Source organism: Hypanus sabinus, chromosome 21, assembly GCF_030144855.1.
Source record: "Hypanus sabinus isolate sHypSab1 chromosome 21, sHypSab1.hap1, whole genome shotgun sequence".
Lineage (NCBI taxonomy): Eukaryota > Metazoa > Chordata > Chondrichthyes > Myliobatiformes > Dasyatidae > Hypanus > Hypanus sabinus.
The window spans coordinates 247,225-263,707 of NC_082726.1; the positions used below are offsets into that span (position 1 = coordinate 247,225).

Sequence of the window (16,483 nt, forward strand, 5' to 3'; positions counted from 1 at the left end):
TGGAGGGTGTTACAGGGATGGGGAGGGGTGGAGGGTGTTACAGGGATGGGGAGGGTGAAGGGTGTTACAGGGATGGGGAGGGGTGGAGTGTGTTACAGGGATGGGGAGGGGTGTAGTGTGTTACAGGGATGGGGAGGGTGAAGGGTGTTACAGGGATGGGGAGGGGTGGAGGGGGTTACAGGGATGGGGAGGGGTGGAGGGTGTTACAGGGATGGGGAGGGGTGGAGTGTGTTACAGGGATGGGGAGGGGTGAAGGGTGTTACAGGGATGGGGAGGGGTGGAGGGTGTTACAGGGATGGGGAGGGGTGGAGTGTGGTACAGGGATGGGGAGGGGTGGAGTGTGGTACAGGGATGGGGAGGGGTGGAGTGTGTTACAGGGATGGGGAGGGGTGGACTGTGTTACAGGGATGGGGAGGGGTGGAGTGTGTTAAAGGGATGGGGGGTGGAGTGTGTTACAGGGATGGGGAGGGGTGAAGGGTGTTACAGGGATGGGGAGGGGTGGAGGGTGTTACAGGGATGGGGAGGGGTGGAGGGTGTTACAGAGATGGGGAGGGGTGCAGGTGGGTTACAAGGATGAGGAGGGGTGGAGGTGAGTTTCAGGGATGGGGAAGGTTGGAGGGTGTTACAGGGATGGGGAGGGGTGAAGGGTGTTACAGGGATGGGGAGGGTGAAGGGTGTTACAGGGATGGGGAGGGGTGGAGGGTGTTACAGGGATGGGGAGGGTGGAGGGTGTTACAGGGATGGGGAGGGTGGAGGGTGTTACAGGGATGGGGAGGGGTGGAGTGTGTTACAGGGATGGGGAGGGGTGGAGTGTGTTACAGGGATGGGGAGGGGTGGAGTGTGTTACAGGGATGGGGAGGGGTGAAGGGTGTTACAGGGATGGGGAGGGGTGGAGGGTGTTACAGGGATGGGGAGGGGTGGAGTGTGTTACAGGGATGGGGAGGGGTGGAGTGTGTTACAGGGATGGGGAGGGGTGGACTGTGTTACAGGGATGGGGAGGGGTGGAGTGTGTTAAAGGGATGGGGGGTGGAGTGTGGTACAGGGATGGGGAGGGGTGGAGTGTGTTAAAGGGATGGGGGGTGGAGTGTGTTACAGGGATGGGGGGGTGGAGTGTGTTACAGGGATGGGGAGGGGTGGAGTGTGTTAAAGGGATGGGGGGTGGAGTGTGTTACAGGGATGGGGAGGGGTGGAGTGTGTTAAAGGGATGGGGGGTGGAGTGTGTTACAGGGATGGGGAGGGGTGAAGGGTGTTACAGGGATGGGGAGGGGTGAAGGGTGTTACAGGGATGGGGAGGGGTGGAGTGTATTACAGGGATGGGGAGGGGTGGAGGGTGTTACAGGGATGGGGAGGGGTGAAGGGTGTTACAGGGATGGGGAGGGTGAAGGGTGTTACAGGGATGGGGAGGGGTGGAGGGTGTTACAGGGATGGGGAGGGTGGAGGGTGTTACAGGGATGGGGAGGGTGGAGGGTGTTACAGGGATGGGGAGGGGTGGAGTGTGTTACAGGGATGGGGAGGGGTGAAGGGTGTTACAGGGATGGGGAGGGTGGAGGGTGTTACAGGGATGGGGAGGGGTGGAGTGTGTTACAGGGATGGGGAGGGGTGAAGGGTGTTACAGGGATGGGGAGGGGTGCAGGTGGGTTACAAGGATGAGGAGGGGTGGAGGTGAGTTTCAGGGATGGGGAAGGTTGGAGGGTGTTACGGGGATGGGGAGGGGTGGAGATGTGTTACAGGGATTTGGTGTGACAACAAAAACACTCAAAAACTTCTATAGTTGTACCGCGGAGAGCATTCTGACAGGCTGCATCGCTGTCTGGTAAGCGGGGGGGGGGGGGGGGCTGGGGGGGAGGGGTGGCTACTGTACAGGACCAAAAGAAGCTGCAGAGGGTTGTAAATCTAGTCAGCTCCATCTTAGGTGCTAGCCTGCAAAGCTCTTTTCCAGATCCTGTTGCTCGGGGTTGCCTGATCTCCAGGATGCTACCGAAAGTTGCAGCAGATAGTTAAGCCTTTCCTAGCCTCACAAACCATCCTCATACACCATTACATTTCACTACTGCTGGGCCAGCTCAGGAGCTCTCAGAAGAATGCCTTCTATAGGGAATCTCTTCATTCCAACACTGCATGGTTATTGTTTTCCCTTGTGCTACCCTGATGTGATCAAATACACTGTATATATGGTATGAGAAAGCTACTCCACTACACCTGGTGAAACTGATAAACATTGCATTTTACCTTCCATATTTAGTCATTGTGGAGAAACACCACTGGGTGGCAGTGGTGTCCACAAATCAGGACAGCCTGTTATTGCAGGAGCTCACCACTAGGTGGAAGAAAAGAAGGAGCTATATAGGCTGGAGAGGGTTACAGAGATGGGGGTTACAGGGATGTAAGGTGAAAAGGGAGTTGACAGATGTAGGAAGAATGTAGGGACTGAGAGCATTACAGAGGTGGTCAGCTTGTTCCATATACTCACTGCCTTCTACATGAAACTCTGCCCCTTGACTTCCTCCTGCTCTCTGATCTGAGAACAGAGAAAATGCCTGGCCTCCCACTTCCCCTTCACAACCTCCTTCTCTCACCTTTAACGAATCTTGCAGAGTTTTTTGAGGAGGTTTCTAAGAAAGTAGATGAAGGAAAGGCTGTGGATGTTGTCTACACGGACTTTAGTAAGGCCTTTGACAAGGTCCCACATGGGAGGTTAGTTCAGAAGATTCAGACACTAGATATCCATGGAGAGGTTGTAAACTGGATTCAAAATTGTCTGTGTGGGGGGAGTCAGAGAGTGGTAGTGGATGATCGATCTTACCTTATGCTCGGCAATCGAGCTGACCGATACGCTGGAGGTTGCTCTGCACAACGCTGAAGCTGTCCAGCCACGCGATATCCCATCGGCCCTCTGGACGCCGCAGACCCCGCCACCTGGTCAATCGACCTCAGCTGCTGCCACTCGCGGGTCCACGAACTCCCCGAAACCCTCCGGTGAAGCGACCACAGCTGCTCCCAGTCACAAGTCCGTGCAGTGTAACTTCTATGGACTCGAAAAGCACCCCCAAAAACGCTGCCCGGCCCAAGAAGCTACCTGCTCCAGCTGCGGAAAGAAGGGCCATTTCGCCAAGGTCTGTAAGTCAAAACCACGAGCGGGGTCAAGCAGCGCCACGTGCAAGGCATGGGGGTCACCATCTCGGTCACCGCCATCTTGCCTGCCCGCTTCGTGCAAGGCTTGGGGGCGGCCATCTTTGTCAGTGCCACTTCACCCCGCCTCCAACCCATGGGTGCTTACTGGGCACCAAGACGGCAATTCAACTCTGGCATGACTCCTGGGGCTCCTGTACCTCTTTCCTGATGAGAACAGTGAGAGGAGATCATGGCCCGCGGTACTGGGCGTCCTGCTTTCTTGTGGGTGTGCTGATTGTAGATGCGCTCCCTGGTGGGGAGGGTCTTACCTACGACAACCTACCAAAGTGTTCCAGGCAGACAAAAGGGAGTGGTCCGTGGCAGTATTTGATGTCCGTCTCTATGTTCTCTTTGCACACTGTGGGTTCGCGGAGAAGGTGTGGAGGAGGATGGAAGGGACAGTGTTGAGGTTCATCCCCAGCAGCTGCGTAACAGAGGACTCTCTGATCTACGGGCTGTTCTCGGGGACGCACACCGAGACCAACATCCGGTGCTGCTGGCAGATCATCAACTCGGTCAAAGATGCTCTTTGGTCAGTCTGAAACTTGATGGTCTACCAGCACACACAGATGGCTGTGGGGGAATGCTGCCGACTGGCACATTCTCAGCTGCAGGAGTACGTGCTGAGGGACGCACTCAAACTCGGTGCAGCCACCGCAAGGGCCCAGTGGGGAAGGACCACAGTCTAGGGTCCTTCTCCCGTGGGAGTTGAGGGGTGGGGGGCTGGGGGTATACCCCCTGAATGTAAATATGAAAGAACAAAGAACACGTGGGTGGCAAAACATTAGAACTTTGAAAATGCGAAGACAGTAACGGTACCAACTGTAAAGAATTGAAAGTCTTTGAATGGTTATTGTATATAATTTTATTTTGAAATAAAGTATATTTTGTTTAATTTAAAAAAAGATCGGTGAGAGGGCTTCTCAGCCATTTGGCTAAGATCAAGTGTAGTTTCCTTTGGGACACGCGACGATCAGAAGGCAGAGAAGGTTTTGCGCTGACGCAAGGGTAGATCCTAATGCTGATTGGCTCCCAATCTAACACCCCTTTCCAGCAACGACAATGACAGCTGTGGACAGGATGGCTGAAGATAACAGCGCATCGGCCTGAGGTCTGGGCATCAAGAACACTGTCCGGCTGACAGTGCTGTGGATTCACAATTGACGACGTCTACTGCGTCCAGGACTTTGCTGGGTTCTTCAACCTCACCTTCCGGCAACCCGCATGGTGGAAGAAGCTGCTTCAGCAATTCCAGGAGAAGGGGAGAGAGGCGCCGTTGTTGCTGCTACAAGCACAGCCCCTCTTTGCTGCCACTCAGCAGGAACGGACTGTCACTGTGCAGATGTTCAACCCATACGTGCCGGCAGTTGATGTCCTTACATTCCTCGCTCGGTATGTGGAGCAAGCAGCAGGTCAAGGTGAAGCTGAAGGTGGACTCTAACGGCTGCGTCGTCCACCCCCCCCTCGGTCTTCGCCATCGGAGGGAACTGAGGCTACATGGTCTACGCTGGGCAACCCAGGGTGTGCAGCAACTGCAGCAAGATAGGGCACATCGCAGCACAGTGCAGGGCTATAATCTGCAGGAACTGTAAGGTGGAAGGCCACCTCACCAAGGACTGCACGCAGGCCAAGTCCTGCAATCTCTGTGGAGAGGCTGACCACCTGTACAGGGTCTGTCTGAGACTTGCTGGCACCTATGCTCAGGCGACCAGGAGAGGTGCTGGCACTAAAAAGGCCCCAGCAGGTTCAGACGTACCTACCACCCCTGCAGAGGTGGCACCCGCAATGACGGAAGACGCCAGAAGGGAAGAAGGCGCAACCACCCCGAGGGCCCCCACCCCCTCACAGACCCTCCAGGACCAGCCACAGGAAAAGGAGGAGTCCATGGAGGAGGGGAGAGCCGCAGGGGAGGAAGGCTGGAGCGTTGTGGGCAAACGGAAGAAGGCCCAGAAAGCTCCGGCCAAACGACAGAGGGTGGATCGATGTGTACGCCTCCCCCGTGCGGAGCGAGCGGCTGGCTGTCATCGAGCAGCTTCCACCGCTGCTGGTGACGTCCCGGCCGGAGACTTCAACTGCACCATTGAAGCGGCTGGACGATCTGGCAGCGCCAACGGCAGGCTGGACAGTACCTCCAGACTCCTGATGGAAACGGTAAAGACAGCCAAGCTGTCCACAGGTGGAGTGCAGCCACAAGCCACCTGGATACAATCAGAGAGCTCAGCCCGCTCACGGATCGACTTCCTCTTCCTATCAGGGTCCCTCACAGATCCACCGATGTCACGCTGGTGTTCTTCTCTGACCACTGCCTTCGGCAAGCCACCTGTAACCTACGGGAGGACCGGAAGGCGGGTAGGGGGACGTGGAAGCTGAATGATAAGCTGCTGACCCCAGAGAACATCGAGGAACTAGAGAAGGAGTACACAGGTTGGAGAACCTTGAAAGCCTTCTTTGATTCCCCGGTTCACTGGTGGGAAGCCACCAAGGAGAACATCAACATCATCCGCAAGGGCATCCAGAAAGCGAGGCAGGGGCAGAGGGAACTGCGTTAACTCCAGATAGAGTTGCAGCAACTCCTCCTTCTGCAGTCGAGGGGGAAGTCAGGGAGGAACTGCGGGAGGTGAAGGGCTGGCAAGCCCAGCACTTTGCCGCCGTATCCTCCAAGACCATCTTCCGATCAAGGGTCCAAACCGTGGAGCAGGACAAGACTTGCTCACGATTCTTCTTCCAAAAGCTGCACAGGAGGAGCTCTGTGATCCACAACCTTAAGGAAGAGGACGGCTCAGTCGCGTCCTCGTAGACAGAAATACTGAGGATCTGCAGGTCCTTCTATGCCGGTCTGTACAGAGAAAAGGCCACAGACTCCACAGCCTCCCGCAACTTCCTGTCGACTATCACTCAGGTCTTAGACGACGGCAAGCAGGAGAGTCTGGAGCAGCCACTGACCCTGGACGAGCTGACTGGCTCCGTCTGTTCCTTTGAGTCGGGTAAGGCTCCCAGAAGCAATGGCTTACTGGTCGAGTTGTATTCGGCTCTGTGGAACCGGATGGGCCCCGACCTGCTGAAAGTGTACAATGCTACGCTCCTGGTGGGCAGCACGTCAGAATCCATGAGGAAGGGCATCATCACCCTCATCTACAAGCAGAAGGGGGAGAGGGAGGACATTAGACATTGGAGGCCTATCTCACTGCTGAATGTGGACTACAAGATCCTGTCCAAGGCTATCACCAACAGGGTCAGGTCTGCACTGGATCAGGTGATCCACCCGGACAAAACCTGTGCTGTACCGGGCAGGAAGATCTCAGACAGCCTTGCGCTGCTGAGGGACACCATCGCCTACGTGCAGGACAGAGGGGTGGATGCCTGCCTGATCAGCTTGGACCAAGAGAAAGCCTTCGACAGGATATCGTACACGTACATGGCGGATGTACTCTCCAAACTGGGATTTGGGGTGGGAATCCGGAATTGGATCAAACTGCCCTACAGAGACATCTGTATCACAGTCCAGGTTAATGGGTGGGAAACAGACAGCTTCTCCATCAGGTCTGGAGTCAGGCAGGGCTGCCTCTCTCCCCTGTCTTGTTCGTGTGCTGCATAGAACCCTTTGCTGAAGCCATCAGGAGGGATGAGGGCATAAGAGAGGTGACGCTGCCAGGCAGTGGAGGGACCCAAGTCAAAACCTCCCTGTACATGGACGACGTCACCATCTTCTGCTCTGATCCGAGATCAGTTCGCAGGCTGATCAGCATCTGTGAACAGTTCGAGCAAGCATTGGGGGCCAGGGTCAACTGTATGAAGAGCGAAGCCATGCTCTTTGGCAACTGGCCCTACTGAACCAGCGTCTCCTTCACCATCAGGTCTGATCACGTGAAGGTGGGGATCTGGTTCAGAGGGGCCGAGGTGTACAACAAGAACTGACTGCCAAGGTCAAAAAGAAACTGGGACTGTGAGGAGGGCGCTCCCTATCGATAGCGGGCAAGAACCTGGTCATCAGGTGTGAGGTGCTCTCAGGGCTGCTGTACTTGACGCAGGTGTGGACAGTCCCCCGCTCCTTCAGCTTGAAAATCACCCAAACCATCTTCAGATTTGTCTGGAGATCCAAGATGGAGTGGGTCAGACGGACCACCATGCACAAGTCCCTGGACAACGGGGGCAAAAACATCCCCAATGTTGCCCTCACCCTGATGGCCAGTTTCCTGTGTGGCTGCATCAGGCTGTGTGTGGATCTCAGGTATGTGGACACCAAGTACCACTATGTGCCCAGATTTTACCTGTCGCCCTGGCTATGAAGGATGGGTCTGGCCCCTTTACTGCGCAACATCCCTGTCAGCTGGTCGTTGCCGCCATATCTGTCCTTCGTAGAGAAGTTCTTTCAGGTCAACGCCTTTGACCACAGGGCCATCCAGCAGTGGTCCAGGCACTGCAGGAGAAAGACACGATGGACACAGTGGGGTGGTTCCCTGAGCAGACAGCCAGTTCATCTGGGAAAATGCCTCATTTGCCAGACTTCACCAACAGGCACCAAGACCTCGCCTGGCTGGCAGTGAGAGGGGCCCTCCCAGTTTGATCCCTCCTGTATGCCTGGAGCATCGTCTCCACACCCCTCTGCCCATGGGAGGACTGCAGTGAGGAGGAGTCGGTGACCCACCTCTTTGCACACTGTGGGTTCACGGAGAAGGTGTGGCGGAGGATGGAAGGGACAGTGTTGAGGTTCATCCCCAGCAGCTGCGTAACAGAGGACTCTCTGATCTACGGGCTGTTCCCGGGGACGCACATGGAGACCAACATCCAGTGCTGCTGGCAGATCATCAACATGGTGAAAGACGCTCTCTGGTCGGCCCGAAACTTGATGGACTACCAGCACACGGAGATGTCCGTAGGGGAATGCGTCCGACTGGCACATTCTCGGCTGCAGGAGTACGTGCTGAGGGACGCACTCAAACCTGTTGCAGCCACCGTAAGGGCCCGGTGGGGAAGAACCACAGTCTAGGGTTCTTCTTCCGCAGGAGTTGAGGGGTAGGGGGCGGGGTGTATACCTCTGAACAAGTGTATGTAAATATGAAGTAACAGAGTGCCACCTGGGTGGCATAAGTGTGGGAATGTGAAGACTGTAACAAAAACATTTGTAAAGGATCGAGAGTCATTGAATGGTTTATAGTACATAATTTTATTCTTGAATAAAGTATATTTTGATTTTAAAAATCCTGTATAAAAAGTTTTGTCTCTGCGACCATGAAGAGGAGCTGCAGTGTTTTCTCCTGAGCGTGAAGTGGTTCTCAAGATTTGCTTTATGCAATGGCTTGTGAACATTGATGACTGTTCCCTTCTCCCATTGTGGGAGCTGTGGAGGGAGGAAACACAATCTGAGTGGTTGACCTATGCGAAACAAGCAATCCTTCTGGGATTTTGGTTGTGCTTCTCCGACACTAACTTCATTTCCCACAAACCTATGGCCTCCTGACTCCCTCCTCTTAGTACTGCCATAGTGCGCAGAAATGTTAATAAGGCGTTTGCAGGGAAATTGTTCATCTTAGTTGGCATGCTGCATCTGCAATCTCTTGTCTTTCATCCTTCCCATTCTTTAAACCTGTCTGCTGATAACACGTACAAAATGCTGGAGGAACTCAGCAGGTCAGGCAGCCTCAAATAAGGGGAATAAGCAGTTGATGACCATTCTGGTGGGGGAGAGGAAGGATAACTATATGGTGATTGGTACAGCAAGGAAGGTGGATGAGAGGGGAAGGAATTGAATCTGATAGAAGAGGGTGGATCATAGGAGAGAGGGGCACAGGGGGTGCCTGAGGAGAAAACGTCAGAATGGGGAATAGAGGGAAAAAGACAAAGATTTTTTTGCCAGGAGGAGGAATCGAGCTATCAGGTTGGATGCTACCAAGACAGTATATGAGATGTACCTCCTTGTGGTAAGAGGCTTCTTATGGAACAACATGTCAGAACAGGAATTAGGATAGGAATTAAAATGGTAAGCCTCAGGGAAATTCCACTTGCATCAGATGGAGCAGAGGGGCTCAATATAGTGTTCCCCCCATTTACAAAAGGTCTCTTTCATCCCATCAGATACAATAGATGACCCCACGTGTTACTTCACCTGGAAAGAAGTGAGCAAGGAGATGACTGCACAGGTGTTGAACAAGAAGGTGACTGGGCAGGGGTTGCAATTTGACTGCTTGCAGGGAGGAAGAATGGAGAAGGGAATCATGAACATAGAGGGAGTAATCCCTGTGGAAAAATCAGAGTTGGGAGGAAATAAAGCTTTAAACTGGATCAGTAATGAGATGGGAACAGGAATTCAGGAAGAGAGAAACAATAAGATATGAAGCAAAGGCTATTCAGTCAATTGAGTCTGTTCCACCATTTTGTCATGACCTCTCAAACCCACAGACTCTTCCTACAAGTTAACTTTTAGGGAATCATGCACGAGGACTCCCAAGGCTCTTTGTACCTCGGATTTTTGAATTTACCCTCCATTTAAAAAAGTCTGTGCTTTTATTCCTTCTACCAAAAATAAATGACCAAACATTCCCTGACATGGTATTCCATTTCCTTGCCCATTCTCCTAATCTAAGTCCTTCTGCAGCCTCCCTGCTTTCTCAATACCACCTGCTCCTCCACCTATCCTTGTGTCTCAAAACTATCAATTTCGTCATCCAAATCATTGACATACAGTGTAAAAATAAGCAGTCCCAACAACAGCCTGTGGAATACAAAATGCAGGAGGAACTTAGCAGGTCAGCCAGGATCTATGGAAATTAATAAACAGTCAACTGAGATGCTTCTTTGGAACTAGGAACAGACTAGTCATCTGCAACCAATCAGCAAAGAGTTCCATTATTGCCACTTGTTACCTCCTGCCAATGAGCCAAAACTCTTATCTATGCTAGTATCTTTCCAGTAATACTATGGGCTCCTATCTTGCTAAGCAACCTCATGTGTGGCACCTTGTCAAAGGACTTCTGAAAATCCAAGTACACAACATCCACTGATTCTCCTTTGTCTATCCTGCTTGTTATTTCTTCAAAGAATTCCAACAGATTTATCAGGCAATATTTTCCCTTGAGGAAACCATGCTGATTATGGCCTATTTTATCATGTGCCTCCAAGTACCCTGAACAATCGACTGCAACTTCCCATCCATTAAGGTCAGACTAACTGGCCTATAATTTCCTTTCTTCTGCCTCTCTCCCTTCTTGAAAAGTGGAGTGACATTTGCAATTTTCCAGTCTTCCAGAACAATGCCAGAATCTAGTGATTCTTGAAAGATTATTACTAATCCCTCCACAATCTCCTCAGCCACCTCTTTCAGAACACTGGTGTGTACACCATCAAATCTGGGAGATCTACCTAACTTCAGACGTTCAGCTTCCCAAGCACTTTCTCCCTAGTAATAGCAACTGCACTCTGACTCTTTGCAAACTTTCGGCATACTGCCAGAGCCTTCCACAGTGAAGATTCATGCAGAATACTTATTCAGTTTATCTACCATTTCCTTGTCTCCATCCCTCCTCCCCCCCCCATTATTACCTCTCCAGCATCATTTTCCAGCAGTCCAATATCTGTTCTCACCTCTCATTTATTCTTTATGTATCAAAAAACTTTTGTTATACTCTGATATTATTGGCTAGCTTACATTCATATTTCAACTTTTTGCTCCTTATGGCTTTCTGAGTTGCGTTCTGTTGATATTTAAAAGCTTCCAAATCCTCTAACTTCCCACTAAATTTTGCTCTATCATATGCCCTCTCTTATACTTTTATGTTGTCTTTGACTTCTCTTGTTATCCACGGTTTTGAAATCCTGCCTTTAGAATTATTCTTCTTTGGAATAGCTTTCCATATTACTCTCAGAAACTCCAGCCACTACTGCTCTGCCACCATCTTTGTCTGTGTCCCCTTTCAATCAATTTTGGCCAGCTCCCCTCTCTTGCCTTTGTAATTCCCTTTACTCCACTGTAATATTGATACATCTGACTTTAACTTCTCCCTCTCAAATTTCATGGTGTGTTCTATCATATTATGATCACTGCATCCTAAGCTTTATCTTAAGCTCCCTCATCAAATCTGGTTCTTTACACAGCACCCAGTTCAGAATTGCTGATCCCCTAGGGGATCAACCTTGAGTTGCTCTAAAAAGACATCTTGTAGGCATTCTACAAATTCTCTCTCTTGGGATCCAAAATCAATACCAACCTAATTTTCCCAATCTACTTGCATGTTGAAATTCCCCATGACTATTGTAACATTGGCTATTTGACATGCAATTTCTATCTCCCGTTGTAATTTGTAGCCCACATCCTGACTACAGTTCCTTAACTCTATCCACAAGGATTATACACCTTCTGATCCTATGTCACCTCTTTCTAAGGATTTGATTAAATGTTTTTACCAACAAAGCCACACCACCCGTCTGCCAACCTGCCTGTCCTTTGTGTGTCATTGGATGTTAAATTCACAATATAATCTTCTTTCAGTGATGCCCACAACATCATACCTGCCAATCTGTAACTGTAATACAAGATCTTTAAATTCCTGTGGAATCATCTCTTGCTGCTACATGAGTTGGAAGAGCTGTTGGTGCTTTTCCATCAGCACTGCACCACCTCTCTTGAAGGTGTCAACTGGGATTGCATCTGATCCAGATGACAGGCTGCTAGAGAGATGATGTCTCACTTTCTGGGTCTTTGCTACGGTTGGTGGAACACCCAGTACTTCATTGACAGATACTTGGGCCAGGTGATCCATAGCTTTATCATATATCATCAAAAGACGATTCAGAAGACTTAAAATGCTCAGCCCAAATTCTCTTTGTCCATAATCAGCGTGTTCACATCAGCACAAAGGAGAGATAATGATCCTGATTATGTGGAGCCATAGATTTCTTTTAGTGCAGCCTAGTTTTTTTAAACGATATCTGTCTGCATTTGTCTGGATCTCATCAGCTTTATTGCTCAGCTAGGAATCCTACATCTGATGCAGTTTGTGTTGTCCAGTCCTTCGTATGCTAATGAAGGCATCCTTCTTTGAGATGGATGGGGTCGTTGAGGAAAGCTTTGTGGAGATGATGTATGTAATCTGGCAGTTGTTTGATGTTGACAGTTCTCATCAATCCAGTCCTCATGCTTTCTGGTAGCAGGCCCCAGAATCTCTGTAGCAGTGTTGTAGATCTGCCCTCAAAGGGTTGACCGAGCAGTTTCTACATTCTGTTTGTCCAGGGGGTGGGGGGGGGGGAGTTTAAGTGGTCTTCCAGAGTGTCAACCGAAGACTGCATTATGTTACTGCTTTCAGTTTGGAGACATTCAGCTGTCTCAGGGCTTTCTTTCCTTGTAGGTGTCCCTTGGGACATGGATGTTCAGTTTAGAAACAATGAGACAGTGGTCTGTCCAGCAATCAACATCACACATGGACTTTGTCACCCTTACATGCTGCCCATCTCTCATCCTGATGATGATGTAGTCAGTTAGAAGCCAGTGCTTAGAGCAGGGATTCATCTATGAAGGTTGATGATGGTGTTGGTTTTCAACAATTCTTCTTCAGCACACACCTGGAGTAGAATAAGACTGTTGTAGTTACAACGGCCAATGCTGTATTCCCCAATGACCCTATCCAACAAGGTGTTGTCAGAGGTTACTCTGGTGTTGAAGTTACCAAGGATGATAAGCTTCTCTGCTCTGGGAACAGAGGCAATAAATGAGTGCCGTTCTTCATAGAACTTGCTCTTGACATCATCAGGGTTGGGATGAAAGTGATGACATGCTTCCTACAATGAGACAGGGAGCTTCATGGTCATGAGCTGGTCATTCATGCCCTTTGGAGGTCTAAAAATCCAACCCCAGCCTCACATTGGTCTTCTACTCCAAAAGAATGTGTACCCTATGCCAGCTTCACAAAGTTGCAAGCCGGGTCTCACTCAGAGCTGTGATACCGATGTTATATCAGGCTAACTCTCTCCCTATTACAGCAGTAGTCCTCTGAGATCAGTCAGCATTGACTCTGTCCAACAGTGTGCACACACTCCACACACCGAGGGTGAGGAGTAGTCCTTAATTTTCTCTTTGATGTATTTTGACTGCTGTGATGGGGTTCCCACCATTTGCAGTAAGCCGGCCAGGGAAAGAATGGAGTAGGCAATGTATAGGGCACTTTTTCCTCACCCCTCCGTCATACCATGGAGGTGAGCAGTGCATTCCCGAAAAGGGATGCTCAGTCACTCAGTCATTCTGGCAAAAGCCACTGCTGCTCCATGTCAGTGGATAATGATCCAATGGCCTAAGCTGCCAATGCTCAAATTTGAGTCCAGTGGCACTATCTGCTTAGAAAATCCTACAAAATCTACGTAAGAAAGGCTTGGCTGGGATGACACTATACCAACATCAGTTTCTCATGAGTAGACAAGTTGACTGGAAGAACTCTGCCAGATGGAAATTTTCTAAGTTGTTAGCTGTTTGAAACTGTGGATTTTGGAGAAGTTATTGCTGCATGTTTACATTACTTTACAGACACAAACTAAGATGGATATGGAGCAGTGATCTACAACTTGTTCTCTCAGGTAGGCTTCACTTTTTTCACAGGAAATTCTAGGGTGGCTCCATTAAAGTCAGTTTCCATGCCTTGTATGAAGCTCATTATTGCTATATGATGGCAAGCCATTTGGACAAATTGTAGAGGAAGGAATTGTACATGCAGCTTCTGGACTCAGTGCTTTGGACTGATAGTATTTCTGTGCTAAAATATCAAAAATAAAACTTCCAGGTTCTGAACCTTTGTTGTAAACAGAGTTTCAGAAATTCTTAATGGAGGTATGTAAACACTTCAAGCAATCCAGCAGATGTGGCCTCCAGAGGGTGAAGGTGAAAACATTCCTGAAGAATGAGACATGGATGTCAGGGCCTCAGTGTCCTCTTCACATTGACTGGGAATGGCCTGTGAATCCCAGTTTTTCTGGAGAACTTTTAATAGATGGTCTGGAAGTCAAGAGGAGTGTTACAATGAATTCCATACAGACTGAATAGGAGTTGGTCAGAGTATCATACTCCATGACGAAGGGCATAATTACCCTCATCCACATGGAGAAAGGTGAGTAGGAATTCAGGAATTGGAGATCTATCTCTCTGTTCAAAGTAGACTACAAAGTCCTGTCCAAGGCCATGGCTAACAGGACTAAGTCTGCACTAGGACAGGTCATCCACCCAGACCATACTTGTGCTGTATTAGGCAGGAAGATCTTTGACAGCCTTGCATTGCTCAGGGATGCCCACCTGGTCAGCTTGGACAAAGAGAAAACCTTCAGCAGGGTAGCATACATGTACATAATGGAGATGTTTCATGGCCTGGTTTGGAAACACCAATGCTCATGAACAGGACACAAGCCATTCCATCACCACTGAGCACATCTACAAGCAGTTCTGCTACAAGAAAGAAGCATGCATCATCAAGGACCCCTCCCATCCAGCCCTTGCTCTCTTCTTGCTGCTACCATCAAGAAAAAGGTACAGGAGCCCAAGGTACCACACCACCAGCTTCAAGATCTGTTATTACCCTTCAACCATCAGGCTCCTGAACCAGAGCAGGTAACTTCACACACCTCAACTCTGAACTGATCCACAAACTACAGACTCACTTTCAAGAACTCTGCAACTCATTTCTCAGAATTAATTATTTATGTAAACTATTTAATTTTTAGTTTGTTTTCTTTTGCGCATTGATTGTCAATCTTTGTGAGTAGTTTTTCATTGATTCTGTTGTATTTCCTTGTTCTGCTATGAATGCTAACAAGAAAATGAATATCAAGGTAGTATAACATGTACTTTGATAATAAATTTATTTTGAACTTTGAAATTGAAAATGGACTTTGAGGCCAACTGTTCTGCACAGACATCTGTAGTGCAATTGAAATCAATGGGTTGAAAACAGATAGCTCCTCAACAAGCCTGAAGCCAGGCTGAGTTGCCCGCTTTTCTGTCTTGATTGTGTACTGCACAGACCCTTTGCTGAAACCAACAGGAGGGTGAAACAGCTGTGAAAGCAAAGAAGGGAGAAAGAGAGGAGAGCGCAATTTGTTAAAACCCATTCAGGTTCACCAGGGCCCTTCTCAGCCAGCAAAAATCTGGCACCCTAACCAGCTCAAAGCAGGAGGTGGAAAAATTCCTGCAGGAATCAGGGACTAGAATTCAATTCGAAAGTCCCCCAACTAAAAATCCCAGCAACAGAACTGAACATGGCAGAGCCCACTTTGCAGGAGGTCCAGAATGTCTCTTTCAATATTTTTATTAGTTTCTGCATAAAGGAATATAGAGCACAAGATATATAAGTTAAAAGATAAAAAATAAAGTAGTACCAAATACATTTTATTAAAAATAAAGTTACAATCACAAAACACTGTATTCATAAAAATTAAATTAAATCGTAATATTGAAATATAACAATTTTGTTATACAAAAAAAATCTAAACCCGCTACCAAAGTCAGAGCTGTTAGGAAAAGCAAGAAAAAAGGGAAAAAACCCTTATCATATAATAAAATATATTATTAGCCACCATCTGTACTTTTACAACAGATCAAAAGTTTTGAAAATAACTCAAAAATGGTCCCCACAACGTATAAAAGTCTTGGCTAGATTCAAAAACTGAACATCGGATCTTCTCTAAATTTAAGCATGACATAGCATCCTGTAACTATTGAGCATGAGTAGATGGAACAGCATCCTTCCTTTTATGCAAGAGCACCCTCCTAGATGTAAGAGAAGTAAAAGACAAAATATGCAAATCAGGTGTCTTCCAAAATAAAGTCTTTTCCTCCAACAATACCAAATAATGCGGTCAAAAAGTTAGGCTTAAAATTTACCTTGAAGAGTACCGAGAAAGTTTGGAATACTTCCTTCCAGTATCTTTCAAGGCTCAGACATGTCCAAAATATATGAAATCATGAAGCTTCTCCATTATTATATCTATCACAGAAAGGAGATATATCCAAATAAAAATGAGATAGCTTATCTTTAGACACGTGAGCCCTATGAACCACTTTAAATTGTAAAAGGGAAAGACGGGCTCATAACGACGAAGTGTTAACGAATTAAAAAATTTCATTCCAAGTTTCCTCAGAAATTGAAGTCTGTAAATCTTGTTCCCAAAGATTTTTAATTTTGTCTGTAAGAACGTTTCTCATTCCTAGCAACATACTGTAGCGGTGTGCTACACGCAGCGCTAAAATTACGACACGGAGTCGGTAACTGCAGTCGAAGGAACAACTTTATTCGAAATCCTCAGCCTCACTTTTAAGCCTCCCTCAACCTGCCCCCCGTGGCGC

General features: G+C 48.7%; 1 non-coding gene across 1 annotated transcript; it reads left to right on the plus strand.

Moving 5' to 3' along the window:
- The first annotated feature begins 8,323 nt into the window (after positions 1 to 8,323).
- LOC132379291 (small nucleolar RNA U3) lies at positions 8,324 to 8,540 on the plus strand. The gene has a single exon (XR_009507363.1). It is a non-coding gene; the product is annotated as a small nucleolar RNA U3 (small nucleolar RNA).
- Positions 8,541 to 16,483: the final 7,943 nt, after the last annotated feature.